The following is a 20,542-nucleotide window of genomic DNA, read 5'->3' as shown; positions in this document are numbered from 1 at the left end:
CTTTCTGTCTCTTGTCTCTCAGTTCGGTGGTAGATGACCCATGAACCACAAGACTGCCTTTCTGTGTTGCTCTTTTGGTGAGGGTGAGGGGGGGCTTTTACTTGACTTTGTTGCATGCAGGGGGTGGTGGGGATATTTGAGAATGCCATTGTCTGTTGCTCTTCCCAATTGCTTGGTGGTTTTACAGGGCGAATAGCCTTGAGTCTTCTTTTTTCCCCCTTTGTGCGAGCTGATTATTATAGGATTGTATTCGGCATCAGCTTACTAGTGAATGTATGATTTAAACAACAATCTTGATTTAGGATAGGGACCATGTTGAACTGCAAAGACATTTTTTTTTAATAAGTTAAAAAAACAGGCTTAACTCACAGGCATCTGGTTGCTTCTCTGACTCACAGAAATGATCCCATGGAATAAGACTTAAAAAGGTGCTACAAGATGTGGATGGGTTGCCAAAATGTGGGTGATCACTGGAAAGCCACAAAAAAAAGGCACCCTGTCTCTTTGATGTCCTTTTAAAATGTGTTAGTTTTAAGATCGTCACACACTAGAACGTCTCTGAATGGATTTATATTCTAAAAGAATAACAACAACAGTAATAATTACAATAGTTATTATTATTACAATAATTGCAGCAACAGCAACAATAATTACAAAATACATCAAGAAATTGCAGCTTCCTGCAATAACACCAGCGGAACTGCAAAAAATTATGCTAATCGGAACATCATATATTTTAAGAAGTTACTTGGTTGATTCCTAGGATGCTGGCAGCAACCCGTATCAACCATTAGCACCAGTCAATAGTATTTGTGACCCATTTTTAAATGTTCAGTTGACCAAGTTTCATGTTTAATGAATAAAAGAGATGATGATGATGATGATGATGATGATGATGATAATAATAATAATAATAATAATAATAATAATAATAATAATAATAATAATAATAATAATAATAATTGGGGTAAACCAGTGCAGGTAGTTCTAGTGGTACTTGGCACACTGGGAGCTTTGCCTAAAGACCTAGGAAAGCATTTAAAAGCAATTGGTGCTGACAAGATCACCATTGGTCAGCTGCAGAAGGCCTCCTTACTGGGATCTGCTCGTATAATTCGCCGATACATTGCGCAGTCCTAAACGCTTAGGAAGTGTTTGAGTGGTGATCTGTGATACGAAATCCAGCATAGTTATCTCATTTGCTGTGTACACTGTCATTTTGTGTAAATATTATAATAATAACAACAACAACAACAACAACAACAACAACAACAACAATAATAATAATAATAATAATAAAAAGTGGCAATAGAAGAAACTATGTCTGGACAAAACAAATTACACAAAGGACACCTGGGAACAGCTCAAGAGCAATCCTATTCCAGAGCCTGGCAGAGGAGCTGGGGTTTAAAGACTTCTGGAACACTACTAGGGTGAAAGCCACATGGATTTTGGAAGGGGAGAGATGCTAAGTCAGAGGTCAGCACCACTGTATAGTGCTCATCTGGAGTTCTGCACCCCAGATTGGATAGGCCTAGCCTGAGACTGATCCCCTGCTGAATCTGCAATTTCATTGGTCGAGAGCTTTTCCCCTTCCTGCCCTTGGAGCATTTAGATGTTGTTTTCCATCAGCTCTGGATGCAAGGCATCTCTGTGTGAGAGCTTTATTAATCAGAAATGCCTACCATTTCCTCGCTTTGCTGCTGCCAAAAGCTGGCAGGGTTGGAACACAGTGGCCGAGCTTTTAAAAAGGCTGAGTCTGGGTTTATTTAGTTTGTAAATGAAAGAGTTGTTCCAGGTTCTAGGGCTTTTTCAGTCTCTCTTTTGGATAGCAGAGCCGAAGATTGATTAGAGCCAACATTTAGAAACATTCTAGGGTATTTTATATCCCTTAAAAAGAAATGGATTTTTTTTGGCTTCAACCACATTGATTTTTAATAAACGTCTCCCCTGGTTTCATTTACAATCTTCTTCTAATTTCAGTTGTGGTTGTTGGTCTATAATATTATTATATGTAATGTTTCCCTCCGTAATATGAAATGATTTTTTGCAGGTGCCAGTGTCCAACTTGATCTCAGATTGCATCTGAATGTTCCCTTTTTCTTAATTTATAGTAATCCAATCCTCCCTTCCCTTGATATTTTCCAGATGTGCTGGAATAAGAACTCCCAAAATTCTCCCACAAGACAAAGTCATGGTCTCTGAGAATTGTGGGAGTTGTAGTCTCAGCAGCTTGAAGGTTGAAGAAGGTTGATGGAAAATCCGACCCAGATACAGCACAGAGACAGCTTTGGTCGCGTTGGTGGATGATCTCTGGAGGGCCAGGGACAGGGGTTATTCCTCTGATACCATCGACCATGGTATCTTGCTGCGCTGGTTGGGGGGATTGGGAGTGGGAGGCACCGTGTATCGGTGGTTCTCCTCCTATCTCTCCGACCGGTCGCAGACGTTGACGGGGGGGGGGGGCAGAAGTCAGCCGCGAGGTGCCTCACTTGTGGGGTGCTGCAGGGGTCGATTCTCTCGCCCCTTCTGTTCAACATCTATATGAAGCCGTTGGGTGAGATCATCAGTGGCTTTGGGATGAGATACCAGCTGTACGCTGATGATACTCAGCTGTACTTTTCCACCCCGGGCCACCCCAATGAAGCTGTTGAAGTGCTGTCCCGGTGTTTGGAAGCCGTACGGGTCTGGATGGGGAGAAAGAGGCTCAAGCTTAATCCCTCCAATACGGAGTGGCTGTGGATGCCAGCACCCTGATTCAGTCAGCTGCAGCCGCAGCTGACTGTTGGAGGCGAGTTATTGGCCCCAAAGGATAGGGTGCGCAACTTAGGTGTTCTCCTGGATGAACGGCTGTCATTTGAAGATCATTTGACGGCCGTCTCCAGGAGGGCCTTCCACCAGGTTCGCCTGGTTCGGCAATTGCGCCCCTTCCTTGATCGGGATGCCTTGTGCACAGTCACTCATGCGCTCGTTACCTCTCGCTTGGATTATTGTAATGCTCTCTACATGGGGCTCCCCTTGAGGTGCACCCGGAGGCTTCAGTTAGTCCAGAATGCAGCTGCGCAGGTGATAGAGGAAGCTCCGCGTAGCTCCCGTGTAACACTGCTCCTGCGCAGACTGCACTGGCTGCCTGTGGCCTTTCGGGTGCACTTTAAGGTTTTGGTTACAACCTTTAAAGCGCTCCATGGCTTAGGGCCTGGGTACTTACGGGACCACCTGCTGTTACCTCATGCCTCCCACCGACCCGTGCGCTCTCACAGAGAGGGACTTCTCAGGGTGCAATGTCAGCTGGCGGCCCCCAGGGGAAGATCTTTCTCTGTGGGGGCTCCCACCCTCTGGAACGAACTTCCCCCGGGTTTACGCCAAATACCTGACCTTCGGACCTTCCGCCACGAATTGAAAACACATCTATTTATTCGCGTGGGGCTGGCCTAAATTTTATTGGTTTTAAATTTATAATTAATTTTAAATGGGGTTTTTAGTTTTATATATTTTTAAAGTTTTCAGGCCACCTTTATAATAAGTTTTTTAATTTGTATTTTAAATTGTATATTTTTTGTATTGTTTTATTTTATTTTGGCTGTACACCGCCCTGAGTCCTTCGGGAGAAGGGCGGTATAAAAATTGAATTAATAATAATAATAATAATAATAACAACAACAACAACAACATTTGAATTTTAGTTTTTTTGAAAACATGAATGGAATTGGATAGTTCCATACATCGGCTAATTTTTCTCTTCAGCCTTGATAGCGAATTCTCTTAATCTTTATAAAGAAGAATAGTGACATGCCGTGAATCCACAGCCTTTTTATCATATATTGTTGAGAAGGTAAAATTATTATTGTGCACTTCACTCATTGTAATTCCCTTTGGGCAAGTTGTAATCAGAGTTGTAATGAACTCTGTTCTCAGTCAGATGCTGAGTTCAGACATTGGGCAAAGTCATGATGCTTATTGCTTGGCTAGGATTGTTGTATAAATCTGCTACTGTCTTGTAATTGATAAGTTGGGGGCCTCTTCAGCAAACCACAGTTACAAATGAATGGTGAGTAAGCTGTCAATGTCAGTCTCTCTTGCTGTTTGTTTTCAACTCAGGGAAGGAATAGCAAGAGAGGAGGAAGAATAAACGACACGTTATCTACCTGATAAGACTAACCTGCATGTTCTAAAACATTTTAGTTTCGTTTTTATGTAAAACATAAGATACAAAAAAGCCCTGTGGATTGGGTTTCTTTTTTCTCTACTTATCCTACGTGTATTAATTATCTTTGTTTTTGTGCCAAGCGGAAAATCTGCAGTGAAACTGTTATTTTGGTGCGAGGTCATATGATGAAGAGTAAAACTTAAGATTTCCTCCTTTTATTTCCCTGAGGAGCAATCTACTCCTTACTTGTCCATCCGGGAGGCTGTGGAATGGGGAGTTGGCATATCTCTTTAACCTCGTTTTGTTTTAGATCAGGGCCCCTGAGCAAGGCCTGTCCTGAAGGCTGCTGTGGGTTTCCAGAGCAACACACTCTTGATTTGCTTCAAGCTGTGTAGAGCTGTGCAGAGTATTCTGACCTCCACTCCGGTAGATTGTGCTTGAGCATCACATCTGGTATGAGCTCAAAATGTATGCCCCTAAGCCTGCGCCCATTTTCTTCATGCTTGTAATCATCATTTCCAAGATTACTAAGTGAAGCCCGCAGATACAAAGACTATTCTTTCGCTGGTATGTAGTCCAGTCCCCTCTTCTCCCTCTGCACAACTGAGTCAGAGCCAAGAGATCCACTTCATTTTATTGTGAGGGTTGGATAGCGGATGGGACAAAATCTGACTTAACAATGGCAACAAATCCCAGCATTATGTAATGTGTTGTGGGATTTTTCAGTTTGATGGCAGCCTGGTCTTTTGTATCTTGCTAGCCTGTTTACACAGGCCCCCTAATTTTACCCTAGGCTCAAGCCCTGGCATTTGAATTGCCTCAATTCTGCTTCAGCTGCTTCATAAGAATGAGTCTCTCACTGCTTATTCTTGGATAAAGGGAGATTGAAAGGGATGTGGCTATGAAGCTTAATATGATGTACCAAGTTCAAGAATGACTATGAGAGGTTAAGAAGGGTTGTTTTTTTTAAATGTTGACATCCAATCGAATAGGACATTTGATGTCAGACTTCCTTTATATTATGGAAGAATTTTATTTATTTATTATTTTAATTTATATACTGCCCTTCTCCCGAAGGACTCAGGGCGGTTTACAGCCAAGTAAAACAAGAATCACAAAAATTAAAAACATTTTTTTAAAAACTAATTCAATTTGGCTAAGAAACTAAAAACTCTAGTAAAAAACCCCCATTAAAACTATATTAAGCCAGCCCTGCGCAATGAAACAAAAATATCGTTAGCTCGCGTCGGAAGGTCCGGAGGTCAGGGAGTTGACGTATCCCTAGAGACAGCTCTTTCCAGAGGGCAGGAGCCCCCACGGAGAAGGCCCTCCCCCTGGGGGTCGCCAGACGACATTGTCTGACCGATGGCACCCTGAGGAGACCCTCCCTGTGGGAGCGCACAGGTCGATGGGAGACAATTGGTAGCAGCAGGCGGTCCCGTAAATAACCCGGTCCTATGCCATGGAGCGCTTTAAAGGTGGTAACCATTCTGCAGATGTTGCCTATTGGGTCTCTGTCTAGTTCACATGAGCTAAGCCATGGTTTGTTTAGTGGTGGTTTATCACAGCCGGTTCATTTTTCCCAGTACGCTATAGCTTAAAAGCTACAGTGACTGATTTTATGTATTACACTATACAAGGGGTGTCAAATTCGATTTCATTGAGGGCCACATCAGGGTTGTGTTTGACCTCGGGGGAGGGGTGGCCAGCTGGATGTCACTCGTGTCAGGGGCGCCTGTGGCGGCCTGAGCGTTCTGCCAGCGAAAATGGGCTCCTGACCTCCATTTCTGGCTGCGATGGCCTCCTGCAACCCTCTAAGGGAAAACAGAGCTTGGGAGGGCTGTGCGAGCTCCGTTTTCGCTGGCAGATGCACTGTGGGCTGGTCTGTTTCCATTTCCAGTGTGGCCCCGCAGGACAGATCTAAGCACCCTGCAGGCTGGATCCAGCCTGCAGGCCTTGAGTTTCACACCCCTGTGCTACACTAAAGAAGAAGAAACTGCAGCACGGTGGCATAATATGTTACGTGAATGACTTTCCTGGTTCTCTCTCTCTCTCTTTCTCTTTTTATTGTGAAGACTGGTGAAGCACTCCAGCCTGATGTGCTGGACTACAGCTCACATTAATTCCCAGCCAGCATGTGCAATGACCATGGTTCCTGGGAATTAGGGGTGTGGCATTTTGAAACATCTGGAAGACATTTTGTTGGGAAGGAGTCTTTAGGAGTACTTTTCTGTTGCGCTGACTCCCTTCTCTCGAGATGTAGCTACACAGAGATCAGCTTTCCTGTCCAACTTTGTTCTGTCCTCCACAACTTTTTCATTATTGCTTTGGTAGGATTTATTATTACTGCTTTAAGCAGTTTATATTGTGGTACTGCCTAGAGATCTCAGTCCCAGATGCAATGGGAATCGTATCAACATCAGATAAATTACAGCCCCTTGCCACCAGCTGAACAGTTTTTGGAAATTACAGTGGCATTCTTTGGTATGAGAGACAATTTCTTTTCTCGTTCACCTTTCTCTCTTCTCCTGAGTAGAATAAATCTAGATTAGTCTTTGTGTTCTGCTGCATATTTTAAGCGCAGTCTATTTCCCCCCCCCATGTGATCAGTTTGAGCTTTCTGTGTGATATTTGCTCTTGCTGGTTGGCGCAAAGCCAGGCATAATGAAATTCCTAATTCCGTACTTCTGGCATAATTTTTTCCTCAGTTGTTGTTGGTTTTTTTTTTTAAATTGAAGGAGCACACCAGAGAGGTGATGACTTAGCCTGATGCAAAGAAGAAATGCTATTACTCAGCTGAGCGGGACTGGATGCTGAGCAGCATGGAACATAATTTTGATTCCCATGCTGGATTTAATCAAAGTGATACAATAATCTCAATGGAAATAGGTTGCCCAGATGGGCTCCCAGATCCCTCTTTCTGGCCTGAGTGTTGAAAATCAAGCTGCTAGGGACAGCCCTATGGATCTTGCTCTGTTTATTGCAATACAACAGGTAGCCCTTAACTTACAACCACAATTGAGCCCAACATTTCTGTTGCTAAGTGAGACAGTTAAGTGAATTGTGTCCCATTTTACGATCCTTCTTGCCACAGTTGTTAAGTGAACCACTGCAAGTGAATCACTGCAGTTGTTAAGTGAGTAACAAAATCGTTAAGTGAATCTGACTTCCCATTGATTTTAATAATAATAATAATAATAATAATAATAATAATAATAATAATAATAATAATAATAATAATAATAATAATAATAATAATAATAATAATTTTTTAATTTGTATACCGCCCTTCTCCCGAAGGACTCAGGGCGGTGAACAGGCAAATAAAATATACATACACACAATAATTAAAAACAACCCTTAAAAAACTAATTTAAATGCCCAAAATGTTAAAAAACATACTCCCCCGTAAAATAACACAATTTTAAAAACCCATCCAATAAAGATAAAAATCAGGCTAGTCCAGCCATATGAAATAAATAAGTTTTAAGTTCGCGGCGAAAGGTCCTAAGGTCAGGTAATTGTCGAAGTCCGAGGGGAAGTTCGTTCCACAGGGTCGGAAGGTTTTTACTTTTTAAGGTTTTTTAAGGTTTTTACATTTTACTTGTCGGAAGGTCGCAAAAGGGGATCACATGACCCCGGGACGCTACAACCACCACAAATACGAATCGATGGCTAAGAATGTGAATTTTGATCACGTGACCATGAGGATGCTACAATGGTCATAAGTGTGAAAAATGATCATAAGTCACTTTTTTCAGTGCTGTTGTAACTTTGAATGGTCACTAAATTAACTGTTGTAAGTTGAGGACTACCTGTAATCTTACAATAAGCCTTGTTAAAGAAAAAACAAAGAAAAATAAATAAATGCCAAAAGCCAAATGGGCAAGCTGTGTAGATCGTGGAAAGTTCACTTGACAAATTTCTCACTTAGCAACATAAATTTTCAGCTCCATTGTGGTCGTCAATCAAGGACTACGACTGTATTTGAAGATCTCAGAGATTTTCCCAGAGATCCCCTGCATGTAAAGTACAGTTACAGCCCTTCCCTCGAAAAACTGACATTTGCCAGACGAAAACAATTAGTGTTGCTTTATTGTGAATATTTGCAGACTTTCACTGCAGCTTCAGCGTAATTGTTCTCTGAGACTAACAGTTCTAATATAGCTAATAGGGTACAATCTCATATAATGTTTATTTTACATTATGCTTTATCTTGTCAGGTTATTTTATGACTTTTCTTGCCACATTTGTTAAGTGGATCACTGCAGTTGTTAAATAAATAACATGGTTATTAAATGAACCTGGTTTCCCCATTGACTTTGCTTATCAGAAGGTTGCAAAAGGGGATCACATGACCCGAGGATACGGCAACCATCATAAATGTGAATCAGTTGCCAAGCATCTAAATTTTGATCATGTGACCATGGGGTTGCGGCAACAATCGTAAGTGTGAAAAATGGTCATGGGTCACTTTTTTCCAATGCCGCTGTAACTTCAGATGGTCATTAAATGAACTGTTTTAAGTCGAGGACTACCTGTAGAGTGGGAAAGATCCTTGCCCAAATGCCCTTGTCCAGTTTGAAGAGGAGGTTATAAATTGGGAAACCACAAAGAAAGTATGCATTTCTGTTACATATATTAAATCAAAAAGCAACTATGATTTCAGACTGGTCAGAACCCTAAGACGAATCATGACTTACATCTCTACATAATACTAAGCAATAAATAAACCTGTTTTCCTCTCTTCCTTTATAGAGAGTTTTCACTAGGACGTTTTCAAAGCTACAATATTAAAATAGGAAAAGCTGGAAACAAACACAGATCAGGATCAGGATGAGATCAGTTGCGGAATTTTTCAAGAAATGGAAAAAAAAATAGATTTAAAAAGAGAGCTAGTTTGGTGTAGTGGTTAAGGTACCAGGATAAAAACTGGGAGACCATGAATACTAGTCCTGTTTTAGGCATGAAAACCAGCTGGGTGATCTTGGGACAGGCATTTTTTCAAACCACTTCTGAAAAAATTGCTAAATAAATGGCAGAGACTTGTCTCAGCAATTTGCTAGGAGTCAAGACCAGGGTGAAATCTATGCATGCACCGTGGTGCGAGTGAAGCGAGTGTCATGTGCACGCACCAACTCTTTGCACATGCGCAAACTCTTCTGTGCATGCGCAGAGGGTAAAAAACAGGTAACTTCCTGGTTAAAACTAGGAAATAACGACGACCAGATGGGTGGGCGGAACCTTGAGCTGCCATTGCTATCGGTTCTCCGAACCACTGGCTGTCATCGCTACTGGATCAGCCGAACCGGTCTGAACCAGGAGCATTTCACCCCTGGTCAAGACTAAACTGAAGCCACTTCCATTCCCAAAAGTAAAGAATGATAAGAACAGTTCTTCAAGTTCCTTGAGGAGCATGTAGAAACCATGAGGACAATCCAGAGGACTGAATGATTTTGTGGTGAGATGGGTAGAACAGAGAGTGAGAAAACATGCATGTGGAAGAGAGGGCAATTTTATCAGGACTTCCATTCTCTTGTAGAACAGTCTTTGGAGGCTGAATTGGAGAATTTCTGCTCCATATTCCTCCATGCGTGTCACCTTTTTAAGGAAGAATGGAATAGTTTTGATTCAGAAACAACACTATAGCACAATAAAACCAAGCCTTGTTTTATGAGCTCTTTTCTTCCAGACAGCATAGAGGAGTCTCATATCCAAAGTATTAATGCTTAATCATTAGCAGAGTCTTCTTTTAAAGCAGCTTGGATTAACTGAGTTATTTCTGATGGAATAATCATAGTTCCTGTTTCCTTAAAAAAATATTTCTGTGATATCCAAAGAGGAAACTAGTTTGAATGATTCCTTAAGTCCAAAATATCATATTACAGGAGATATATTAGAAAGCTGGAGTGGGATTAGCGTTAGAGGACAGTACGTTTACATTTACATGCAACAAGACTAAGATATCTGAACTTCTTTGTCAGGGAACTCTGTTACTTATTTGTAGTTATGAACCTTGGGGAATGTATGTCAGTCAATATCTTTTTTTCTGATCATTGTTCTGTAATGCCATTTCAAACTCCTAAGATAAGTTAATTATGTTTAATAACTAACCTGGTTTATTTGTGTTGAAAAAATCATTTATGCTGACGACGACATTATGTTGGAAGACGTAATGTTAGGTTGATGGTTAGTAGTAGCACTGTTGGGTAATACTGCCCTGTTATCCATTTTATCTGGAAAGTTGGATTGCTAGTTGTTGAACAAGGTGGCTTCATGATGCAGAAATTGTGGCTTTATTTATTTAAGCTTTTAACTGATGTTTAGAAAGTTAATGAAGCACAGTACAAAGGAAGAAAAAAAAGCTATAAAATAAAACAAAAAACTATAGAAATATTTTTAGTGATGCCTTCCTCCCTTCCATTTCTTTCCCAACTGCTAAAGTAAATATTTGTACTTTATGTTGAATAATGAGGGTTATTGCCAATTTTCATCTATTATTTGTGATTTGTCTCTTAACTCTTTTCCTAAACATATTCCAAATACCTCAGCTAGCTTTAGAGTTCTTGAAGAACTTCACTTACACTGTAGTAGAACAACAATGAATATGTTATATACTCGGTTATCTCCAGTAGTAAAATTTATTGTAGATAAGCATGAATACCTGTTTCTTTATCTCTCGTTTCTTGGAATTTGAGGTCTCATTTGTATAGGAATAAATATTGTGGAATATTATAGAACTGAATAAACTACACAGCTCATTTTGGGGTCATATTTTTTTTTTGTTTTTGTTTACATTTATATCCTGCCCTTCTCCGAAGACTCAGGGCGGCTTACAGTGTATAAGGCAATAATCTCATTCTATTTGTATATTTTTTACAAAGTCAACTTATTGCCCCCCCAATATGACTTCATATTAGCTGTGTAGCTCAGTTTTTCAAGGTTGCGTCTTCATATTTTTTTTCCAGATGCAGAGCCAAAAAAATAAATAAATTGCACAGCAGACTCATAGTTAACATTTTTCATGGGTATTTCACTAATAGTTATAAGTTCTCCAACCATTTTCCCCACACCAAGTTTTCTACCCCTTTTTTGAGAAAGTAACAGGACAAGTTATGTGGAGAATTTTTTATGGGCTTTGGCATCCAATAGAAACTATGACATAATCATGCAAATGATCCAAGTGATGTAATTTGTATCAGCCAGGTCATAATGGTATGTGTTTAGTGTAATTTGCACAAAGATATCATGAGGCACATGACATTATTTGTACATCCCCTTGATCATGTCGAGAAGCTGTGGTTGTGCAGTGGTTAGAATGTAGTATTGCAATAACTCAGCCTACAGCCAGGAATTCAATCCTGACTGGCTCAAGATTGACTCAGCCTTCCATCTTTCTGAGGTCAGTAAAATGAGAACCCAGCTTGTTAGAGGCAATATGCTGACATTTGTAAACCGAGTATGGAGCAGTATATAAGTCTAAGTACGATTGCTATGTATATTTATTGTTTTTAATTTCTATGGCCACCAACTCAAGAGAGGGTATCTCTGAATGGCTTACAGAAGGTTTGAAAGAAGTTCAAGAAACACAACAGTAAAGATCATGCAGGGAGAAAACAAAACATACACAACTTTTAACATGTTGGTCCAGTGCTTGTGACAAGAGCTAACGGCAGGTCTGACAAAGATGGCATGTGTCCTGAGTTCCATGACATGACATTCTTTTGTGATGGGTTCCAGAACTTGCTCACTTTGTGCAATCTTATAAAACAGCCAGAGACAGATGCTATCTCTTCTGTAGGCAACCATCTCCTATTCTCTTGTGCTCCTCAAGTGTTGAATTTTATATTTTCATAAATTTCCAGCTAAGTGATGATTTCAGGAGGTGGTGTTTAACTTACTTAGAGCAGTACGTTTCACATTATCTGCATTGAAGGACCATTTTTTAAAATTTCCAAATCATCCCAGATACTATTGTAAAATACATTAAAATGATTTATTAGAAAAATGAAAAAAAAACCCTGTAAATTAAAAGACTTGATTAAAAATTAAAACACAAGGTATAATGTTAACAATCCGCAGAGATATGGAAATAAACTACATTTCCACACTAGTCAGAAGAGACAACAAAACAAAATTAAGAAGGAAACAACAACAACAAAACCCCCAGAATACTTTGTCTCCAGCAGCCAACCCCCAGATAAGCAGGGATTAACACTTGGCAAACAATCAAGCAGAAAATAATACCCTAATCAGGAAGCTACCAAGGAAAAAAAACACCCGCTGCCATCACTGGCAGGGAATAAACCGTATTTCCTTCTGGCACTGAAGATGTTACCTAGCCGGGTAATGAAGTGTCTGTAAGTAAACAACCGAGCTCAGAGAGTACCAAAAGTCCACAGTTCAACCCTGAGCTATCTATATTTTTCCTGTTGATAGAAAGTTATAAACATGCTTAAGATTTTTCAGAGTTTTTTATACGCTTCTGAGATAAGAGTTGACGAACTAACCTCAAAAGTGTCACATGTAGTGTGTCCTGTTGTATAAAGTTTAGTATGCAGCTTTCACTACATGCCCACATGGAATTTGACAAACACTGCGCTACAGTATACAATTTATGGAAAACAGATTGAGAAAAGCCGCCATTCCTTGCTATGTGTACAGTGCATTATTTGGAAGTTTTTCTGTTCTTTCTGGGAGCTCTACGACTGTCCCCTTCTCACCCCCTGACACACCAGTTAGACTGCCATGAAGAGTAGTTTCTGGTGGGAGTAAATAGCCTGTCTGGAGCTATTGGTCTTTTAATCCATGCTTGCTGTGGAGTTGAATCCAGGCTCCCAGCTCTCCACCCTACGATTAATTCACTCTGTTCCCATGGGGACAGCATCAGCACCTCTGACTGCATTCTGGAGCCTTGTCCAGTGACTCAGCTGTTGAAAATGAATTGCCTATTAATCCACAACCCTGAAATTGCTTTATTGCATGATGTAGGCATGTCCCTGGAGGAAGTTTAATCTGTGTCTGGACTATGAGCTATAAATAATGGGCGGCTGGTGCAGTAAAGTACATCATGTGGGTTTTCTTTTTAACTGCCAGCATTATACATGCCACTGTAAAGAGTCCATTGCCCTGTCTGACGAAATTGAGGAACGAGTATATGTTTGGAGGGGAGGGATAGTATGACCCGGAACTTTTTACCTTTTTTTTTTTTCACTTTTAACTTCTTAAACAACTCAGACTTTTCTTTTTAACCCTGTTGTTGCTTCTTAAACACATATGTTCAGAATTGCTGGATCAGAACATCTGTGGCACTGTAACTTCATTGTGCATTAGTTTATTTAGATTGTTTGGTAGCCTTTCATAATATAAGGCTCAAACTGTATGTGAGAGTCGGTCACCGAAATATAGGCAGTTGTGCCAGGCTAGATAATAACAGGGACCTGGTTTGCATAGCATATCAAGCCGCTTTGGACCTTTCATGCTGCCAAATTCCTCCTCATCCATTTATCCATACTTAGGGGCTTTCCTAAGTCTTAAGTGCATTATCTGTACCTGGATAATGGTACTTCTGATATATTTCACTTCTGATATACTTAAAATTCGGATTTGTGCAAGCTAGAAAATGGCAGGAACTCTCTGCTTGGATGACGGGCTTGGTCTAAGGCAGGGGTCTGCAAACTTGGCTCTTTTAAGACTTGTGGACTTCAACTCCCAGAGCTCAGCCAGAGCAAAGCTGGCTGAGGAACTCTGGGAGTTGAAGTCCAGAAGTCTTAAAAGAGCCAAGTTTGCAGACCCCTGGCCTAAGGTGAGCTGGATACCACATTCAAAAGGTGGTGTAGGACAGAGGATAAGATGCCTTAATGCTTGTTCCCCATTAACCATTCAAAGCAGATTAGTGTGAGGCAAACACATTTTTTTCTTTAGTCCAGCCTCTGCATCACCCTCTATTGTTAAACACTTTCTTCCCCATATGGAGATGTAATACCTGATACCTCACAGAGGACCTAAGTAGATGCACCATCTGTGATATCACGCCCGCCACCTCACCCCAGTTAGGTGTGGCTCCTCTACTTTCTATAGATCCCTTTCCCTCCAGTATAAAAGCCAAGAGGAGAGGCCTGTCTAGTTCTCTTGATGAACAAACAATGGGCTTCCAAAAGAAGAGAGATTAAGTGAACTTTGTCCCAGTTGATATTGAATTAGATAAACAAAAGCCCTTTCTCTTTGTCTTGGAGCTGCTACTTGGTGGTGCCTTTTGAGATGTTAAGTTATGCTCCCTTCTCACCACCACTTCATTTGGCATTCCAAACCTAAGCTGAGGCCTTGGAAACTGATGCCAGTGATAAGACCATTGAGCCTTAGCTTGGGTGGGGAAAACATCAGTCAGTCCTTTCAGATAAGGGTGTGTAGGCTCATTTAAAGCATAGTCATATTTATCTTATCCTCTAGTTGGCTCATAGGAGAGAAGCAAAAGGATTCTGAGGACTTGAAAACATTCAGCCACAACACAGTTTCCAAAGGACATTTCTATTTTCTCAAAACTGGCATAAATATATTTATTGTGCTGGCAACCAGAATAACTTGCTGGGATTCTGATTATGTTTCAAAGAATAATTCTGTTACTAAACATAAGAACTCTAAGCTGGATTTCTTCAGAATGTGTACACGAAGAATATGAATGTATTTTTCAGAAATGTGTTCTTATTAAACAAGTACATTCTTTTCGTGTAAGATATTTCTAAAACCAAACATGCATAAGATTGTTCCAAGGTAGACAAACTTAGCTAATTGGAGCCAAAACAAGTAGGGATTGTAGACTGTAAAGTTTTGTTTTTTGCCTATCTACTACTCAAAGCACTTTGAAGGTCATTGTAAAGATCACCCTGCCCTTCATTACTCTGCTTGCCAAATTAAAAATAATGGACATTATTGGTGAGTTACTCCTTTTTGCTTTCAGTAGAGCTTCTAGATTCAGTTTTAGGCTAGTTCAGGTCAGTAGTTCCAAGCTTTTCTGGCTTGAAACAATCTTATATTTGTTTAAAAGTGAGTATTGATTTCAGTAGATATGCTTTCTTAGACGTGTGCATAGACAGAATTGTATACAGTATTAAGCCATTTTAAATTCCCTGTACTTGTATTGTCATAAACACATTATTGTACCAGGATTTCCATCTTTCTATGGACTAAAGTTTTCAGTATTGGAGAAGCTTGTCAAATCAGTAACAAACCAGTTGATTGCCATGAATAATGTTATAAGTTGGTAGTATTCTTAGAAAGGCCACATTTTAAATTAAGAACCCTCAGACGCTTAAATTTTATGTAGGATATATTTTTTAAAAAATGTTCTATTTATGCCAATTAGGCAGAACATTTTGTAAAAAATATCTGATTAGTTCCACTGGTTACTTCTAGCCTAGCCTGAATGCTGTAAAAAATCCCAGCATTTTCCTGTTACCTATTTAATTAGATTATGTGCTGTAAAATGGGTGGTCCCTGAAGGGATGCCAGCTGGCTTAAAGCAAATGTGTTTGTTGTCTGACGTGTTTGTCTCCTCCCACCTTCACCCTCTGCATTGTCTCAGCAGCAAAAGGCTTTTCACAGTCTCTCCTTGCTTTCTCCGTAAGGAGATCAGTTCTATCTCTGTGCAGTAACTTGTTCAGAATGAGAATTTGCAGTTGGAGTCCTAGCCCATTGCATTGTGTACATTTTGTTAAAACCATGGTCTTTTTAATATTGTCACTTTATATTGTTAAAAAACCACATTCCTTTTAATATTATTGTCACTTAATATTGTTCTTATTACAGAGGTTGTGGATCGTACCTCAGCTTTTGTCTGCCTCTTTGGCATTGTACAACTGATTATAATTTAATACTCTAGTTGAGTCTATTTTAGCTGTAGATTCCTGGGAGAAATTCTTCAGTTTCATTGGTCCCCAAGGCTTCGTGTTATGATCACTGATTCCTGAATTATGGCCAAGAGTCTTCAGGATGAAAGTGACAATACTGCTTTTCACTAATATAGTAATAGCCTCCTAAGTTTACATTTACTGCTAGGAAATGTCATCCTTTTCCTCAACAACTGGGATTGCAGCCCCACCTGCTCTACAAAGATAGCACAAGTGGCTTGTGAGCACACACATATTGGACCACCAAGCAGGTCTATTTTAGATATTTTAGTGTGGCTCTGTAGGTTGTTTTAAAAAAAAGAATTTAAAAGGTTTTGATGATACCAGCTGAGCCGCATGATCATCAAAGGCTTTTTTTTTCTTTTAAAAGGATTTTTTTCGGCTGAAGAAAAAATGCTTTTAAAAGAAAAAAAACCCCTCTGATGATGGCACGGTTCAGCAGGGATGGGGCCAGGGATTTTTGCTACTGGTTCTCCGAACCACCCGCCGCCATCGCTACCAGATTGGGTGATCCGGTCTGAACCGGGAGCATTTCACCCCTGGGCCAAGATCATCTGGGAGTGATGTGCAGACTCCAGAGCCTCCAGAGGCTAACAGTAGGGAGGCAGAGGAAAGCACGCGTGAGAAGAGCTGCCAGAAGGCAAGAGCAGCTAAAGCAAAAAGGATGATTCGGGAGTAGGGCCAAGAGATGATTGGCCCCTCCCATAAGGCTTAAAAGACCAGCAATGGCGTTTGGGCTCTTTGTCGGAAAACAATGTTGATAGACTTGCTCCTTGTCTTGCTGCATTTATTTCTTGTCAGCGTCTTCTGCTTTTGAACTCTTGCTAAGAAAAGCCTTTGGTAGTTTGCCTAATTAGACCAAGGTTGGTGATAAGACTGAAGAATTGTGTTATGAAGAATTTGTTTTGATTTAGTTTACGCTGAGAATGAGTTAATTCTCAGCTGTTCTAATAAAGTCTGTTTGTTTTTAAACTGATTGTGTTTACTACTACCTACTTGGGCTTGAGTCACAACACATGGGAAATGAACCAATCACGTAAGAAAGATATGGAGGTAAATTTTGTTTAACGTTGCCTCTGTTAATTTGAGGTATTTACTTCTGCAACTGAATATTAGTGTATTGCAATAGGCACATCGAAGATACACTGTTTATTAGCTCAAGATCAGTAGAGTGGCATTCTCTGTGGGGCAGATGTTCCAGTTTACTGGCAAATGGTCTATGAATTGACAGTGGGGATGCCAGGCGAACACAATTCATTATAGTGGAGAGAGCTGAGTGGTTTGGATTGATGGCATACGATGCAGAACCTCTAGCACATGCCTGCCAAGTAATTGATTAAGTGGGCTGTGAATTTAAAAGGTCTTGACATTTAATCCTGGTCGGTCTTTTCCTACAGGGTGAGGCCCTGAAATTAGTAGTTGAAGCTGTTAACATCACAGCAGCGGGCCTTACTTATTGGTCTTTGGGAAGAATAACAGCGCATGGGAACTGATTCAAAGTTTATGAATAAAAACTGGAGCCTACAGAATCTCTCTTTCCTTCGGGTTTTATAAGGACTTTTTCTGTCCCCTCCCTCTGCATTGCATATCTCTTTTTAAATCTTATGATGTAGCTGTGAGTCTGTGAAGCTTTTGGGTTCCTTCTTCTGTTTAGTTACTGCAGTGCAGCAGTTATTTGATTGAACGCTACAGAATTGATGCAGTCTGGATCTTTGCTGTGGAAAAAGGAAGTAGTGTGTGCTTAAACGTCTGTAGATTGGCCTCCAGATATCTGGAAGATCATATCTCTTTTTCTACTGAGACTAAAGCAATAGCAGATTTAAAAAAAAACAACCACACACAATTTTTTAGAAGTTGGAGAAAGGAGTAGAATTCTGAAGAGAGGAAGTATATTCTTTTAGCAAGTCAGAAACAAATATTATAATCTAAAATTAAAAATTAGAGCAGAGGAACATAACGTTCCTAGATCTCCTCACCACCTTTGCTGACCTCTTGAAAAATTTTCGTTCTCTCCGAGGACTGAAACATCAGCCTCTTCCATAGCTCAGGATAGTAGGATACATGGTTTCATTTTTGGTTTCTGTTGGTTAAGACTAGAGTTTGCAGGATATGTATTTTTAGGGAAAGAAAGATGGGAAGGCGTGTTTTCTGATACAATACTGTAACTTGGAAGTGAGAAAGGAACTTTCAGCTTTTGTAAGAAATACAACCTTTCTGGCATGAATGAATGAGACTATGATTTAAAAAGTTTGTTTGAAAATTTCTTTGTAGTTCTATTATTTTCATATGTATATTGTGATTCAAATGAGCGTTTATTGTTTATAATAATACACCCAAGGAAAAAAAAAAGCTAAAATCGTAAATGGGTTGTATTATTTACCAGTGGGTAATCAGGTCCAGATAGCTCCTGGATAACTTCAGAGGTTATCAGGTATCCAGTTGTGCCAGGCTTCAGAAGGCACATTCTCCAGCAGTCTGTGTGGGCAACTTGGAGATCAGCATGTACTCCCTGCCAGACCTAGAGCCCAGCAGTTTGGAGGTTAGTTCGGAAGGGGAGCCCAACTCCTTGCGTAGGTATAGAAAATGTTGATTTTGATATTTTAATGGATTTAGAACAGCCCTACCAATTTGAAATCCCCCAGATATTTTGAACCTCATGGTTGAACCTCATTATTGTCAGATAGGAATTCGTAGAGTTAATCTATATTGTGGTCTCTAAGTTAGAAGAGGTGGTCTCTAAGTTAGAAGAGACTGATTTAAGACAGGGAGGGGTAGGAAAGAATTTAAAAATCAAAATGGTCCAGGATCAAATTATTTGAAGGTCTGATTTTAAATGAAATTCAGTCCAATTTAGTTTTTGAAGTTGTGGGTGCTCCATCACTGGAGGATTTTAAGAAGAGACTGGACAGCCAATTGTCTGAAATGTTATAGGGTCTCCTGCTCGAGCAGGAGTTGGACTAGATAGAAGATTTCCAAGATCCCTTCCAACTCTGTTATTCAGAGAACCTCAGATATGGACCTCAGCCTGGAAAGAGTACCCACTCTTATGAGGAAAACTGAGTGCGTCCAAAATAAATAGATCCTCTTGTGGTTGATTACTATGCTACCATATTAGTTGATTTCAATTTGCTTTGACTGGTTTTTTGATCAGTCATTTCCAATGAAAAATGCTTAAACAATTACGTATTCCATAATCTCAATTTGGCACCAGTTTTATTTTTGAAAGAAAAATACTACACACATTCAGATAACAAGGTGTGGAGACTCAGAATTGGTTGGCTGATCATACTTCTGCCCTCTGTGCGAGAGGTATGATTACGATTGGGCAACTTTATGCTTCTTTTGTGATGAAGAAAAAGCAGAGGGGCACTTTTAGGCTACCTATATAATGTATCATGTTATTTAATCCTCAAAGATGCTAGTGGCTGAGATTGTGTAGTTCCCAGGGATGTTTCCCCAGTGCCCTCTTTTGGATTGTTTATTAGCTCAGGTTCTTGCCAAGGAGTCTTTATGAAGTGTGTAAAGTTTCAAGCTCTCACTTCAGATTTATTTTATTTGTTCTGAATTGAATACCCCATTCACATGGTTTTATTTGTACAGTGTGCAGCTGTTTGAATGCTTGAATAGTTTTAAGGTTTTTTTTAAATTAATAAATATCAAATGGGATCCAACTTGGCAAGTGGCTGCTTAGTACCTATGGGATTTTTGTTTTGTTTTGTCCTTTTTAAATTCTATTAATGAGTATGTATGTATGTATGTATGTGAAAAAGAATGTGAAAAGTACCTACTCAGAAATTTTACACTTGTTGAAATATAATGTAATATAGGTGCCCAAATTTCAAAGTGGAAGATTTAAAGTCCTTGAAAAAAAGATGTTCTTCATTGGATGGAATCTAATGACTTTCTAATACTCGTGGTCTTTATTTTGGAGATTTATGGTGCCATACTACCAGCTTTGTCTTGGAAAACAAAACAAAACCTCAGTGCCCTACAATGGTACATTGGTACTCAACTGCTTTGAAACTCATCAAATATGGTACTCATTGCATTTTGATGTGAAATTTTTGTCCCAGTACTCATCATTTGTTTGGTACTAGAGCTTGTCATTGTTGGCTGCCGTGTGACTCACTGCATTATTTCTTATGGGCAAAAATGTGTTCGGTATTCATCATTTTTGATAGCCATCACGCCTCCTGGAACCAATTAACAATGAGTATTGAGGTATCACTGTATATCAGTGGTAGTCAACCTGGTCCCTACCGCCCACTAGTGGGCATTCCAGCTTTCATGGTGGGTGGAAGGGCTTTGTCCGAAACTGAAGCACTTTCCTTTTTTTAAATTTAATTGACTTTTAAAAAAAATTTCATAGCATTATTTAAAAACATTTTCATTAGGTTTTCATAAAATTCCCCATGACAATTTAAATTTCTAAAAATATACTATTTGTATCGCCCGTGCATAAGTTTAGTTCGCGTTACGTAGGTGAAAC

At 39.8% G+C, this 20,542-nt stretch overlaps 1 protein-coding gene across 4 annotated transcripts in view; it reads left to right on the top strand.

The window, feature by feature from the left end:
• The window catches only part of LRP1 (LDL receptor related protein 1), a 385,724-nt gene that overhangs the window by 51,435 nt on the left and 313,747 nt on the right, over positions 1 to 20,542 (top strand). The window lies entirely within an intron of this gene.

Source organism: Ahaetulla prasina, chromosome 2, assembly GCF_028640845.1.
Source record: "Ahaetulla prasina isolate Xishuangbanna chromosome 2, ASM2864084v1, whole genome shotgun sequence".
Classification (NCBI taxonomy): domain Eukaryota; kingdom Metazoa; phylum Chordata; class Lepidosauria; order Squamata; family Colubridae; genus Ahaetulla; species Ahaetulla prasina.
The sequence above is the reverse complement of the archived record's forward strand: the minus strand, read 5'-3'. Positions and strand labels throughout refer to the sequence as shown.